General features: G+C 57.6%; 2 pseudogenes; one reads left to right on the top strand and one right to left on the bottom strand.

Annotated features, from left to right (window-relative positions):
* Nucleotides 1-232: 232 nt before the first annotated feature.
* On the top strand, nucleotides 233-7,062 carry LOC106848266 (tubulin alpha-3 chain-like; annotated as a pseudogene).
* On the bottom strand, nucleotides 6,286-13,454 carry LOC139046046 (tubulin alpha-3 chain pseudogene; annotated as a pseudogene).
* Nucleotides 13,455-15,963: the final 2,509 nt, after the last annotated feature.

Raw genomic sequence — 15,963 nt, 5'->3', positions numbered from 1 at the left:
TTAAGTGCTCAGTAGCGTTCTGTGCGCCACCCAGGGGGCGCTGCGGCCGCTCCAACTAAAGGTTCCAGAACCCACGGGAACGCCCAAGGCTCCCCTCACCTTGCGCCACCCACAGCCTTCGCACCAAACCCGCATCCAATCAGAGAGCGCCACACTCCGCGCGTCGAGCAACAGCCAATGGAAAGCGGGATTCCAGGCGTCGGCCCGCCCCCAGGCGCTCGGGACCAATGGCCGCGGGGTAGTGGGGCGTATCTCCGAGCGCGCGGTCTGGGAGCAGCTTCGGCTGGAAGCTCCGTGTGGAGCCGGCCGGAGGGGGCGCAGCAGGCTGGCGCGATGGGGACCCCGGGCGCTGTTCCCTGCGGACGCCCAGGCGGGAGGCGACGGAGCCGCTACTTGGGGCAGCAGGGGCAGGCCCGGGAGGGTCGGGGCCAGGGCTGCAGCGCGTAGATGGGGAGCGGGGCCGGAGAGCACAGGAGGCCCGGCCTGCGAAGGAAGGTTCTCGAAGCCCCCAGAGCTGTGTATGGGGGTCACTAGAAATTCAGACTGAGACGCTCCAGAGACACGCACTTTCAAGCAACACGTGAACATAAATAGCGCGTGGAGTCTGAATCCTCCGCCAGCGGTTCCTTCAAGTGAACGCGCGTCCCACGGAAAAGCAGCGGGTCCAGCGGCGACTCCACACCCGCCCCGCGCTTCCCGACAGCGGCTTCCAGCTGCGCACGGGGCTCCGTCTGCGCCTCCATCTGTCCAGCTGTGTCTCCAGGGAGAGACTGAACACAGTGATGATATTCCCGGCCTCAACTGGCTTTTCTTTCTTTTACTCTGAGCGCCAAGGGTGAGGACTCCAGTGACCACAGGTACAGTCCGGTGCCACCACCTTGATCTGGGCTCAGGCGCCAGCAGTCGTGTCCACCTTTGATTGTGCACCGTCAGTGCGAACGTCAGCGCAGTGAAGGGACTAGGAACCGCCCAGTCCTGCTATGAAACGCTTGTCCCTCCACACGCCCTGGAGAGGTCTGTGGACCCCCAGCGCCTGGGGACTCCACTGTGGTCACTCTGAGGACCGGGGCTGGGTAGGGGCTCAGGAGAAACAGGGGGTCGTTTCCCAGGAGGGAGCTCAGCTTCACTGTAAAGGAAGGAAGGAGGAGAGCGAGGGTCTGCTTGCACGTTTGGGGGCAGAAAGGTGAATCTTCCGGGTAGGAAGGGAACAAGGTCATCTTCCAAGAATGTGAAGAGAGAAGTTGGTCTGGAGTTGGACAGAGGAAGTTTCAAGTAATTTTTTCAGAGAGCAGATACAGCTGACTAAAGAAATGTAAATGTGAATGATCCAGGTGAGGCTGGTGGTGAATTTATAATTAAGGCTTTCTGTTGAAAGCTAGGAATGATTTTCCCGATATCTCTGGTTAGCATCCTGGTTAGATCATGAGATGGCAGTGGCCTTGCAGACCACCTGGCTCCCAGGCCCCCATCTTGTAAATGCAGAAATTGCGGGATTTCCCGGGTCACAGAGCTGATGCTGATCCTACGGGGGCTGACAGAGTCGAAGGCCACATCAGGCCTCCTGGGAAACACTTTCTGTGAACTACAGGGTGTCTAGGTTGAAGTAAGGCAAAATGAATAATACGCATTTGAAACTGTGTGGTTGGCTGGATCCCAAAGCTCTTCCCAGGGTGTTGAACTTTTCCTCTGGAGGAGTGAGCTTCTTGTCATTAGAGAAGTTCTTTCTGGAACTGAATGCTTCCTTCTGGAATGCTGTGGGGGATTGCTGCATTGTGTTGATCTTTGATGCCCTGATGACTCTGCGATTTGGTGCTTGTATAACAGACCACAGGACTTCAATTCTGGGGACTGTGCATTAGAATTTAGGGTGGGCGGCACACCTCCAGTTTCGTTTGATTTCCTCTCTGTATTTGTAAGGATGCTGTGTCTACAAGTGAACAAGTGGTTCATGTCTGCACGCTTAGGTTCCCAGGAGGAGAGAGATGGTACATTCAGAATAGGTACATTGAGGAGAACCTTTAAAAGGTACCATTTAGAAAGGAATGGGCAGAATTTCAGGAAACCACCAAAGGGCAGCGCAGTATCCCAGCATTTGAGATGTCTGGGAGACATCACCTCCTAGGCGTGAAGGGGTGAGGGGAGGAAGTGGTCACTGGAAGTGGACAGGGTCGCTTTAGGAGGAGTGCTGCCTGCTGAAAGTTGTGCCTTGATAAGTGGCCCCCAGCAACCTATGGCAGGTGGGCAGGGAGGCAGCCCGGGAGGGGGCGGCCTGCCCCCACTTGCTTCTGCCCCTGGCTAAAGCACCCGGACACTGGAGGGCAAGGAAGCCCTTTGAGGCAGTCCACGTGGGGCAGCCCCCAGGGGTCCAGAGCTGGATGGAGAAGCACAGAGGGGAGACGTAGAGGGAGCTGGGAGACACACACACACAGGGGCCACCGGCACCTGGGCTACAGTGACCTGTGTCCTAGTCCACTTTCCTTCCCTGACTCCATCACTGTTTACCTTGTTCCCTGGTCAGGACACAATCAAAACTGCTGTATTCTTCAGCGTATTATGTGACTAGGCATAATGTGGAGTTAATGTTGACATTACATGGCTTCCAAGTTTTAAAATAACCTAACTTTTGTGTGGTAGCATACACTTAGCTTCTGGGCTGACTCTGAAGCTTAGTAGCAGAATGGGTTAGAGCATGTCAGTTTCACATAAAATGATCACATAAGCCTTGTGGGAAATAAGGTTGGGGAAAACCGTAGACGCTCTGAAGCACACATGTGTGTTCTGCATGCCATAGAGGGACGATGGCCTTGAAGATGAGAGTCTCACCTTTATGTTCTGGTTCAAAGAGCCAGTGCATCTCTACCCACGTGGGGCAGGTGGGGTAGATCGGCGATGCTTGCTGGGAATGGTACTGCCTTGATCACGGAATTCACCTGATGGTCAGATGCGAAGTGACAAAACCACTGGCAGTGGGGATGACTCATTCAACATGTTCTTCAGCAAGACTGGGGCTGGCAAGCGTGTGCCCAGAGCAGTGTTTGTGGACCTGGACCCCACCGTGTCGGTAAGTACATAGACACTTGGGGCAGCTATCCTGGAAGGGTGGGAGAGCCTTGCTAAAGCCTTACTAAAGGGCATGTGCTCCTTTGGATCCCCCTGCAGAAGAGACAGACATACAAGTGTATGCCCGTGGTCACGTTAGGTCACACACTGGAAGGTTAGTGCGTGAAATGTCCATGGGACTCAGGCTCCTAACTGAGAAAAACCTGCTGTGAGGTTGGCCGGCAGTGAGATGGGCTCGGGGTAGAGTCACTCGTGGCCTCCTCGGCCCGGTCAGGTGGTTGTGTAGACCCTGTCTGCAGGGTGCCCGGGCACCAGTCCCTCCTTAGTGCTATGGGCTCCCTCAGGCTGGGGCACGAGTCTTGACCGGCATCTTAGACATAGAAAGCTCAGTATACAACATTCGTTGGGTTCCCCAGATTAGAAGTCTGAGGTAGTTTCCGAGGAAAGCTGCAAAGAGAGCACCTTTCAGTGGCCACCAGGGGATGACAGAATGTCACCCTGAAGCCTGTGAGACCCAGGCCACATAGGGTGCCCTGATGGGACTGGCCAGCAACAATCATGTCGGGGACTGTCCAGCCTGTAAGGGATTTTTAAATTCCACCCTTGGCTGTAGCTACGGGGATGGAAGAAACAGGCATGTGTAGAGTTGCCTGTGCACCGGTGTGAGAGCTCTCCTCCCTTCTAGGGGACCCGGTCACACTGGCATTTGTCCTGCGAGTTGACTCCTCTCTCCTAGAGCCATCGGGTGAGGTTGTGGTCTGTGTATTACACGGAGACGTTTTCTGTGAGACACCGACGCTGCTGACCTACAAGGAACAGCATGTGCTTGGTAGAATGGGACAGTCCCGAATCTGTCCACCCTGGTAAGTTAACAACAGGACTTAAAGACTCATGGCCCCTGTGTCCTCTTTGTAGATGAAGTGCACAGGGACCCACAGGCAGCCCTTCCAGCCGGTGCAGCTGATCACCGGGAAGGAAGACGCAGCCAGTAATTACACCAGGGGCCATTGCCCCATCGGCAAGGAGATCCTCGACCTGGTCCTGGACCGGATCTGCAAACTGGTGAGGAGAGCACTGAGAAGGCCACCTGTGGACACTGTCCTGCACAGAATGGTAGGCCTTGGAATGTGACCATAAGGACATTTTGGCAAAACTGAGGCCAGAATCACGAGTCCACAGTCTTACCCTCCAGTGTGGCTGTGGCGCATGCATACTTCTTTACCGTCTGTCTGCTTTGCCTCTAAGTGCCATTCATGTTCTCTGTGGAGGGTGTGAATCTCGTGATCTTGCAGAGGAAGAGAAGTGACCGGGGCTGGTTGGAGGTTGCGCTGTGCCTTCTGCCTGTGTTGGCTCCTGTTCTCTGCTTTCTCTCAGGCGGATCTGTGTGCGGGGCTGCAGGGCTTCCTCATCTTCCACAGCTCTGGGGGTGGCCCTGGCTCTGGGTTTGCATCTCTGCTCATGGAGCGCCTCTTGGTGGACTATGGCAAGAGGTCCACGCTCGAACTTGCCATTTCCCCAGCCCCACAGGTTTCCACCAAGCATGGTGGAGCCCTACAACTCCATCCTGACCACCCACACGACCCTGGAACATGCTGATTGTGCCTTCATGGTGGACAGCGAAGCCGTCTACAACATATGTCAGCACAACCTGGATATCAAGTGGCCCACAGGCACCAACCTCAATCGTCTGATTGGGCAGATTGTGTCCTCCATCACGGCCTCCCTGCCATTCTACAGGGCTCTGAACTTAGACTTGACAGACTTCCAGACCGACCTGGTCCTGTACCCCTGCATCCACTTCCCCCTGGCCACCTGCACCCTGCTCATCTCAGCTGAGAAGGCCTACCACAAACAGCTGTCTGTGGCCAGTATCACCAATGTTTGCTTTGAGCTGGCAAACCAGATGGTCAAGTGTGACACTCACTGTGGCAAGTACATGGCCTGCTGCATGTTTTACAGGGGGCACTGGTCCTGAAGGATGTCAGTGCGGCCATCACCACCAGTAACACCAAGCGCACCATCTAGTTTGTGGATTGGGGCCCAAGTGGGGTTAAGGTAGGACTGGGTGATGGGGAGTGGGTCAACCCGTTAGCAAGCAGCAGACCCTGCCGTGGAACACGGCCCCTTTCAGAGAATCCTCTGTTCCCTGCAGCTCAGCTCTTGGCTGTAACTTAGGGACCCAGAGTGATCGTCTATTAAGGGGCATCTTTAACTTCCCTCCTGAGTCATCACAGTAGAGATCTGTGGGGAGAGTATTCTTAATTAACAGAATAGAAAAATTTTAGAGGATTTTTGTTCCTTGAGTGGTAGAATTAGTGTGGGAAATGTCGGTTGGACTGAGAAATGGAGGCATTTTCCTAGCATTTGGTAATTCATGTGGATATCTGAAATGGGGGAATTACTGTGAACTGACTGCTGTCCCTGAATCTCACTTCATTCCATGACTCTGTAGAAACTGCATCCACCTTAAATTCCTCTGCAGTGCTGGATTTAAAGAAAAACTATCATGGATCTTTCTGTGAGGAAAATGGCAACATCTTTATTTCCGTCTTGGTAAGCCTAGAAATTCTGGCCCGAGTTTCCTCAGACCACAGTTTTCCCCCCTTCCATTGGACACGGGATGGAAACCCTGCCGTCGCTCTCCAGCTTTGTCCATCCTCGGTCACTGAACCCTGGGGATCCTCTCCCTCGGGACTGTGCCTCCCTGAATCTTTTCATGCCTCCTCTGCCTGCTCAGACCCTCCCTGCTTCTGCTGCACCCGCTGCGGGGCTTCTGCACTGGGCCTTCCTCCTCTGGGCCTCCTTTGGTTCGGGTTCAGCGTGGTGGGTGGCCCAGCTGCCTAGTTCTGTAAATGCGTTTTCTGTGGACACAGCACAGCTGCTCATGGGAGGATTGCTGTGGCTGCTTTTGCTGCAAAGACAGAACTGAGGGGCTGCAACAGAGACTGCGTGGCCCACCCAGCCTAGACCATGTAGTGTCTCACCCTCTCCAGACAGTGTTTGCTGACCCGGGCCCCAGCTGACCCTGTGTGCTGCTGCTGAAACCTCTGGTCACCTTGTCCCTTGGATCTGAAACTTGGAATGCCTCCCCTTTGTCCCAGCCCTAGAATGTCACTGCCTTCCTCCTCCTTAGCACACACATAGGCCACCTCCTGGTGCAGTGGGAGCAGCAGTCCTAGGGCTTCTGACAGTGTCCCTGTCCCCCTGCTCTGCACAGCCTGGCTCGTTGGTGGGAAAGTAGTGGGTACGATCTCCCCTTGTGATACAGCCACAGTTGTGTGCTCTGAGTCTGTCAGGGTGGAAGAGGTTTCAGCCACCGAAATTGATCCCTATCCTGTTGATGCCTGTGGAGATAACAGTGTATGAAGAATCCGGGGCAGTGTCCCTTTTCAGAAGGAAGACAGTCCTGTCACCTGGGCTCCTGTCACATGTCCCAGTTGCTGGGACACAGCCCTTCAGGCAGCTTGGGACCCAGTCAGGGTGGCCAATTCCAGGGCTCCTCTATCCCTGTTTTCCTTGTCTGGAGTCCAGCACCCTGCTCTCCTGGCTTCTTGCCTGGCACCAAGAAGGGCTCAAGGACTGCAGGGTGAACCGAGCCTTCTCCTGGGTTGCCAGAGGGGACCTGTGTCTTCTGTTCCCGTGATGCAGCCACAATTTCTGGGTTTGACAGAAGCTTCACAGAGCGCTTTCTTCCCCTTTTCTGGCAGGTGGGCATCAACTCCCAGCCCCCCACCGTCGTCCCAGGGGAGACCTGGCCAAGGTGCAGCGGGCCGTGTGCATGCTGAGCAACGCCACTGCTGTCACTGAGGCCTGGGCCCGCCTGGACTGTAAGTTCGGTCTCATGTACGCACAGTGAGCCTTTGTGCACTGGGACGTGGGGAAGGCATGGAGGAAGGAGAGCTCTTTGAGGCCCGGGAGGACCTGGCAGCTCTGGAGAAAGACTACGAAGAGGTGGGTGTGGGCTCCGTGGAAACCGAGGCCGAAGCAGGGGAAGAGCGCTGAGTGGGAGCATGGCTGGCAGCCCTCCCTGTGTGTCCTCCCCCCACTGTAACATTATAGGACATGCTTCCCTATTAAAGTGGCTGTGTTCAACCTCTGTCGTGATGCTCGGCTGGGACACACTCATCTGCCAACAGGAGCGGGTGGGACCCCAGAGCTGGACGGGCCACATGGAAGGCTGGTTCAGGCTGCACAGGGCTGCGCAGCTGGAGTGGGCAGAGCGCCACCTGCATCTGTAAGGAGCCACTGCTATGTGACATGACCCAGGGTGACATAGTCAGTTGCAAGTTTTCAAAGCACAAAGATTTACTAAATTCTAGGGAAACTGAGTTAGATTTTTCAATTGACTTTGCATTTTTTACGCTTCTCTATTGATGGGGCATGTGGACTAAAGTAATAAAAGCTTAGAACTGGAGTAGTGAAATCTGAGGTCTGTGGAAGGAGGGGTGTCCACAAAAATCCCTAAAACTGTGGGTCAAATGTATAAGGTCAGGACATTTTTGGGGGGAAAGGCTTTTTTGGATTCTCCACAGCATTTACGACCCACAGAAGCTTAAAAGCTGTAGGTTACAACACAATTCATCCTCGTCCTCACTGTCTGTGGTCTCAGTAAAAGCGTCATAAGTTTCACTTTAAGCAAAACGTGCTGACATCTCTTTATAAAAGACCTAGTAATATGGGTATTTTCTCTCAGACCCGAACCTGAGGTCCCGGAGGGGGAGGTCACTGGTCTCGGTCACTTGGTTAGTTCAGCTGTAGCATAACCAGGACCAGCACACAGAACATCATGAACGGACCCTCAGGTTTTCACAAAGCTTTATGACCAGCTGCAGGAAGGCACACAGAGCCTCTGCGAGGGGCTGGGGAGCCCACAGCAGGGCAGCGGGAGGCATCTCTGCCCCTCTCAGGGGCCGCTCCCAGGGGGGCTCTTCCCCATCCCCCCCACCAGCAGCCTGGCAGCAATGGGCTGGCAGGACATCCTCTGGCTGGATCCTTCCTGGCCGCCACGTTCTGCCAGTGCCTGGCCTCCACCGAGAGCACTGCTGCCTTTGTTTCTCCCTGAGCAGACACGGGACACTGTCATCAGGAACCAGGGCAAGCTGCACAGTCGCGCCGCACGCCTGCTGTGTTTGTGTTCTCTGAGCAGCATTTACGTCTTCTGTCATGGTCCTTTCAGTGGGGACCCTATGGCAGCCCTAAGTCCTGAGGCTGAGCGCCACCTGGAGACAGCACCTCCAAGAGGAGTCCTTGGCAGAGTGCAGGAGACCCTCTAAGGACGGAGGCCATGCCAGGAGCCATGGGGAAAGTTCTGGAGGTCAGTTTCGGGGAAGGGAAGCTCAGCCTGTTGACTCCTGCCCTGGGGAGCACACGCGGTCGGCCCTGACCGCCAGCAGCACAGGAGGGCTCCCTGCGGGCCGCTGGTCTCCCTGCCCCCAGGCACTCTCCTCCTCTCAGACATGACAGGTCAGGAAGCACATCAGCCGTCCAGTCCGGGAGGCAGGCTTTTGGATTTGATCTGGAAAGCTCTTTCTCCCACGTTTCCCGCCCTCCCTCAGCATTCTGCACACACTCACTGCTCAAGCCTTCTGCTCCCAGGCTCCCTCCCCGCCTGCTAGGTCGCACCCTCGCACCCTCGGTTCAGCTCCTCCTTGCTTTGTCCTTTGCTGAATTTATTCTCTGTGCAGACGGCCAGGAAGATCTGCAGCCACGCCTGGGCCAGGGCGTGGGATTACAAGCGCAGCTGCCCCAGGCTGAGGGAGTGACAGCATCAGTGAGACTGAGAGGACCCCATGGGGACAAACATGCCTGGGAACAGGCTCACGTGCTAGGCCCCATTCCTCCCCCATTGGGCCTGCCCCAGCCAGGGTTCTCCTCTCCTCCGGCCTGGCAGGGTCTGCCCTGCGGGCTGTGGCCAGGGTACATGTGTCCTCCTTGACCGCAGCCTCCATCCTGGTTCTCAGTCAGACTGCCTGCAACAGGGCATTGTGAGTTCTTGGAGGAGAGACGTGAGGAAAGTTCTCAGGGGCCTGTCTGGTCACTTCTGTGTCATCATTTGTCACCTTGAGCAAGTGGAGGCATCTGCATTTGAGACTCTGCAGACCCTGGCTCCTCCAGAAGGACATCAGACTGTTTCATGCTAAAACTGACAGCTGAATTCTCCCCAGGACTCCTGCCGGGGTGGAACAGCCCTTCTTAAGGGAATTTCTGGAAAGTTCTTCCTCAGAGAACAGGGGGTCTTTGCTGCCCGGTGGGTGGGGAGGGTCACAGTGGTGCCACGCTGGGAACTCTGAGGGCTCGGGTCTTCCCAGCCTCACCTCCCTGGGCCTCACACTCAAGTGCTCGTGCACACTTGATGTGACAAAGGTGTAGCAACAGGTTACCCAGAGCAGAGACAGAGCACAGGGGCGTGTGGTGGGTGAAGCTGGGCAATGCAGCCCACCAGTCACTCACAAAAGACAGACGCAGAGAGAACCATCACCCCCATTTCCTTTGGGGCAAATGCCAGTATTCTGGTCCCCAATGCAAGGGTCCCGTCTCCTACTAGAGCATGGACCCCACTACCCTGCAGTGCCTCCCAACGTGCTAGTGCCCTCCTGAGGCCACAGCCCCACGCAGGCCCGGCCGGGCAGAAGGAGGGCTTCTGTGGCCTCGGGCCTGCCCCTGGGTGCTGCGGTGCCCCCGAACTCTCCACGAGGGGCCTTTCCTGAGGACTCGGGAGTACAGCCAGGCACAGCTCACCCCCAGCAAGTGGCGGGTCTCAGACAGGGTCTGACTGTGAAGCCAGCTTTCCTTCAGCCTGCCACACATGAGCGTCCTCTCCCACTCAGTGTAAGGACCTGACCCTTCTGGAAACTCAAGGATGAGAGGAGAGGAGAGAAGAGCAAACAACATTCATCTTTAAATCTGACAAGGCTCCTAAACCCTGGCAATAAGAAACCAAGGTAACTTTGAGCCACCGAAGGCCCTGAGAAACCATCTAGCAATGACAGCAGGCCATCACCCAGCTCTGTGCAGCTCTCGGAGCCCCTCAGGCATCACGTGCCCCTGGGACTAGTGGGGAGACCCACCCAGGCTTCTTCATTTTCCGCATGGGGATGGGAAGTCAAGAATGGTGATGCAAGCCACACATAATTTTAAATTTTCTAGTAGCCACATCAAAAAGTAAAAAGTAACAGGAAATTGATTTAAGTATCTGTTTTAATTAACCCCAAATATCCAACATATTATCACTTCAACATGGAATCAGTATAAGAATCACACGTGAGGTGTGACATTCCCTCTTTGCGCCCGTCCCTCAGAACTTCCAGGTGGTGATGTGGGGAGGGGCGTGGAAATGCCTGGAAGGTACTCTCAGCTCAGGAACCAGGCAGAAAAGAAGAGTCATAGTTTGTCCTCAAGGCTGCCCACCCAGGTGGCTGATATCATCTCAGAGGTTGAGGTGTTTGTCACACCCAGGGCTTTGCTCTGCACAGCGCACCACACTGCCCCTTCCCTGCCCCCTGGTCGGCTGTCTTCCACTGGGGTGAGGACACCTCTACAGAGCCAAGTCTCACCAAGCTGAGTTAGCCTCAGAGGGGCGGGGCGGGGCAGGGGGTGGGGGTTGGTCCCATTACAGGAGAACTGTGAGTTGTCTCTAATAAAGCGAGCCCTGAAACCCTGTCCTCAGTCTCTAAGCTGATGGCTGCCACGCTGACGCCCGTCCCGCGGCCCGCGGGAAGCTCATCTGGCCAGACTCCAGAGCAGGACTTGGGGCGAGTGGGGTACACGTGAGGGGGTGGCAGGAAGGCCTCTGCCTGCCCAGCTCCCTGAGCGCTTCCCTGAGACCAGACAAACCATGAGCACAGGCACCAAAGCAGTCTCCTTCCTGAGTTTGTGGGCCAAAGGCAGGAGAGCAGAGGGGAGGGCAGCAAAAGTCCCAGATGAGGCCCAGCCTACTCGGCCTCCCTGGGGCAACCGCTCTGCATCCACCCGATCCGCAGGTGCTCTCTCCAGGGCGGCAGCCAGGCCGAAGCTGGGGACTGGAGCCCCAAGGGCGAGCCCCTGGCTTGGCCCAGGGGGTCCTGGGTCAAGACCGACGGAAAGGCCTGGACACTGAGGGCCAAGGCCACCCCGTGCCCGGCGCTGACCCCTCCCCAACCCTGCCACCTCGCCACCCGGGCCACAGGGGCGGGGAGCACCGGGCCCAACTCTGACCTCTCAGGCACGCTCGATGGGGGCAGACACAGCCGGAGGGGCCTGAGGCTCGCTCGGCAGCCTCTGCTCGGCACACGGACGGAGCATCTGGAGGACGGCGAGGGGCGCCACGTGCAGCGTCAGCAGGGCCACCGGGCTCCTGCAGAGACAGACGCCCTGCGCAGGGAGCCCTCCTTGCCCGGGCCAGGCGGCTCGGCGACAGCGGGCGAGCGTGGCCGCCACCCTGAAGCCCCGACTCTGCCCTGGGCCTCAGGGGCTCCGACAAGGGCGGGAAGTGGAGAGCAGAGGTGTCGGGGGTCGCCGAGCGTGCAGCCCCGCCCGCGCCCGCTCACTGAACACGGCGGGGTCGATGGCGCCGCCCGCCGCCTGCGCAGCTCGTCCGGGTCCATCTCCTGGGCGCTCAGCGCCTTCTTCGGCCGCAGCGCGAGTTTCTGCAGGGCCGCCTCCTGTACCTGGGCGCGCCCCCGGCGGGGGCCGGCGCCCAGCGCCTCCATCTGCGCGGCCGCGCGAAGGTGCGCGCCCTGCCGGCCCCTGAGCCCGCCCCGTGCCATCCGCTGGCCCCCCTCTCTCCCCGCCCCCAACCAGGGCCTCGCCAGCCGCCCGCCCCGCCCCACTATGCGCTCCCACAGCGCTCTCTAGCGACCGGTTCCCACTAGGGGCCGCGCCTCGCTGGCCCTAATGAACGGCCTCTCCTTATGCGCTCGCGCAGTCCTTGCCGGGACAAGTCGGCCGCCCAGAAGTTTGGCGCGCAGCTGTCCCTCTCTGCGCACGCGCAGCCAGAGGCGGAGACGCAAAACTTGGCCGTCGTTTTGCGCAGGCGCCTTCAGAGGTAGAGGCTCCCATTGGTTGCGGCCCGTTTCCCGCCCAGCCAGGGGGCGTGACGCCACGCGCAGCTTGATGACGACATTTGGGCGCTCGGTAACTGAACGGCAGCCTCTGTCCGTGAGGCAAGCGACGCTGGGGACCCCATACGTGAGTGGCGGGAGCCGTGCGTGGGACCGCCCCGCGTCCTAGCGGCCTCCCCGAACCTCCGCCGGAGCCGTCGCCGTTCCTCCGCGAGCCCCGGGCCGGGCCAGGCCGGGCCGGCAGCGCTCTCCTGCCACCTTCCTGCCGCCTCCCGCGCCTGCCCCGGCGGTGCTCGGTTACCGCGCGGTGAACGGGCCGGAGGAGGGGAGCTCCGATTAAAGTGGAGCCTCGGGTCAGCCAGCGGTGTGGCCCCCGAGCCCTCCTCCCCGTGTGGCTCGATCTCCGAGCCTCAGTTTCCCCATCTGTAGGAGGGGCCGCCGAGGCTCGCCTCACAGGACGCCGGTGAGCCGGAGCGGGAGCAGAGCGGCCGCGGGGAGGGGTGGTGCGACCGGCGTCGCTGGGCGCTGCGGCTCTCGGAAGAGCCCGCTGAGGCGGGAGCCGCTCCGGAGGGCGGGGCGGGAGGCGCGGGAGGCGTGCTGGCAGCCGGGCCCAGGCGGAGAGACGCCGCCTCCTGGGGCCCGGTCGACCCACTCCCCATCACACAGTCCTACCTTAACTCCAGTCAGGCACCAATCCACAAACTGGATGACGTGCTGGTTTTAATGATGGCGATGGCGCACTGACGTCTTTCAGGATCCCGCCTCACCCTGTACAAGTAGTAGGCCACGTACTTACCACGGTGAGCGTCACAGTTGACCTCCTGGTTGGCCAGCTCGAAGCAGGTGTTGGTGATCCTGGCCATGGGCAGCTGCTCCTGGTAGGCCTTCTCAGCTGACTGGGGTTCAGGCCAGAGGAAAGTAGATGCAGGGGTACAGGACCAGGTGGGTCTGGAAGTCTGTCAAGTCCACGTTCAGGGACCCATCGAATTGCGGGGAGGCCATGATGAAGGACAGGACCTGCTTTATGAGTTGAATGCAGTTGGTGCATGTGGGCCACTCGAGATCCATGTTGCGCCAAGATGTGTTGTACATGCCTTTGTTGTCCACCATGAAGGCACAATCAGCATGTTCCAAGGTCGTGTGGGTGGTCAGGATGGAGTTGTAGGGCTCCACCAGGGCCATGGAAACCTGAGGGGTGGGGGAAATGGCAAATTCGAGCTTGGACCTCTGGCCATAGTCCACCAAGAGGCGCTCCATGAGCAGAGATGCAAACCCAGAGCTGTGGAAGATGAGGAGGCCCTGCAGCCCTGCGCATAGATCTGCTTGAGAGAAAGCAGAGAACAGGAGCCAACATGGTCAGAAGGCACAGCGCAACCTCCAACCAGCCCCAGTCACTTCTCTTCCTCTGCAAAATCACGAGATTCACACTCTCCACAGTGAACATGCATGGCACTTAGAGGCAAAGCAGACAGACGGTAAAGAAGTATGCATGCACCACAGCCACACTGGAGGGTAAGACTGTGGACTCGTGATTCTGGCCTCAGTTTTACCAAAACGTCCTCCTGCTCACATTCCAAGGCCTGCCCTCCTGTCCAGGATAGCGTCCACAGGAAGCCTTCTTGGTGCTCTTCTCACCAGTTGGTGGATTTCTTCCAGAACCAGGTTGATGATCTCCTTGCCAATGGTGCAGTGGCCTCTGGCATAATTATTGGCTGCACCTGGTGATCAGCTGCTCCTGGTGGAAGGGCTGTCTATAGGTTCCTGTGTGCAGTTCATCTACAAAGAGGACACAGGGGCCACGAGTCTCTAAGGCCTATTGTTAACTCACCAGGGTGAACAGATTCAGGACTGTCCCCTTCTACGAAGCCCGTGCTGTGTCTTGTAGGTCAGCAGCATCGATGTCTCATAGAAAACATCTCTGTGTAATACACAGACCACAACTGCACCCAATGGCTCTAGGAAAGAAGAGTCAACTCGTGGTACAAATGCCAGCGTGACCAGTTCCCAAACACACCTGCACACAGGCAACTCTACACGTGCGTGTTTCTTCCATCCCCGTAGCTACAGCCAAAGGTATAATTTAAAAATCCCTTACAGGCTGGACAGTCCCCGGCATGACTGTTGCTGGGCAGTCCCATCAGGCCACCCTATGTGGCCTGGGTCTCACAGGCTTCAGGGTGACATTCTGTCATCCCCTGGGTGACCACTGAAAGGTGCTTTCTTTACAGCTCTCCTTGGAAACTACCTCAGACTTCTAATCTGGAGGAACCCAATGAATATTCTATACTGAGCTTTCTATGTCTAAGATGCAGGTCAAGACTCGTGCCCCAGCCTGAGGGAGCCCACAGCACTAAGGAGGGACTGGTGCCCAGGCGCCCTGTAAACAGGGTCTACACAACCACCTGACTGGGCCAAGGAGGCCACGAGTGACTCCACCCCCAGCTCATCTCACTGCTGGCCAACCTCACAGCAGGTTTTTCTCAATTAGGAGCCTGAGTCCCACCGACATTTCAGGCACTAACCTTCTAGTGTGTCACCTAACGTGACCACAGGCATACACATGTACGTCCATCCATTCTGTAGGGTGATTCAAAAGAGCACATGAGGGGGCCTTAGTAAGGGTCTCCCACTCTCCCAGGAAAGGTGCCCTGAGTGTCTGTGTACCTGCTGACACAGCGAGCTCCCCGCCACCCCTCGACCTCGCCCGCGGGGCTTGCTCCCAGATCTGCCCCTGGGGCCATTGGTCCCCAGCGCCTAGGGGCGGGCTGACGAATCCCGCTTTCCATCGGCTGTTGCTAGATGTGCGGAGTCTGGCGCTTTCTGATTAGATGCGGGTTTTGAGGGAAGGCTAGGGGTTGCACAAAGTGGAGGGAATCTCGGGCTTTCCGGCACATTCTGGAACCTTTGGTTGGTGCAGCCGTAGCACCCCCTGGGTGGCGCACAGGATGTTCCTGAGCGTGTAAGTCCTGACCTTCTGCTGCTCTTTCCTGTCCAGCCCTTTTCTGGTGCAGAAGGGCCTTTTCCATCCAGCGCCCGGGAACCGGCGCGATCTGATTGCTTCTTGAAGGAGGAGTGGATTCCAGGGACGGGGAGGGGGTGCCCCGTAGCCACGCCACCCCCAAGAGCTGAGTTGGGGCACAGTGTCCCCGTTGGAGGACTTTGGAACAGTCCCCGATGCCTCCATTCCGTCGAGATGGACTAAAGCTGCCTTAGGATCCAGTGTGTGGATCCTTCCGGGAAAAGCGGGGGAGGGGATCCAGGCGGAGCCCGCTCAGCGCTTGAGCGCAGCGCCGGGTGCTGCGACTCCGCAGTGGGTGTTCATGCGGACCTTTAACTTCTCCTCCGCCCTAAGGACAGTGGGGACCGACCCCTGCACGGGGACACAGCAGGCGGGCCTTGGGGAGCCTCTGGACGGTGCCGCCAGGTCTGCCGTAGAAAGACAGCCTTGGCAGCGGGAAGCAGGGGACCGAGGAGGTCAGAGAGCCAGGGACACGGGAGAAACCCTCCCTGCCCGTGTGCCGGGAGAGTGGGTCCTTCCTTCTCAGTCAGCTTGGGCTGCCATGACGAAATGCCACAGTCCCAGTGGCCTAAACACCAGAAGTTTATTTTCTCTGTGGACAAAATCTGTCAAGGCTTCTAACATGGAGCTGGGAGGCCTTTAAGGAAATGGGGCTCGGGTACGCACACCGCTCTCTAGCAGAGGGAATGTCACTTTTGAGCTGGGCTTCTCCGTTGTCATCTTGATCACCTATCAAGAAATCCATAGATAAGCACTTTTTGCTTTAGAGATTGCTGTAACTGATCATTATAGCCAGGAAGTAACAGTTGTTGCCAGCACGAATCACAAATTTTGCAAAACAATCTG

The sequence above is a fragment of the Equus asinus genome, chromosome 8 (genome assembly GCF_041296235.1).
Source record: "Equus asinus isolate D_3611 breed Donkey chromosome 8, EquAss-T2T_v2, whole genome shotgun sequence".
NCBI classification, from domain to species: domain Eukaryota; kingdom Metazoa; phylum Chordata; class Mammalia; order Perissodactyla; family Equidae; genus Equus; species Equus asinus.
The sequence above is the reverse complement of the archived record's forward strand: the minus strand, read 5'-3'. Positions and strand labels throughout refer to the sequence as shown.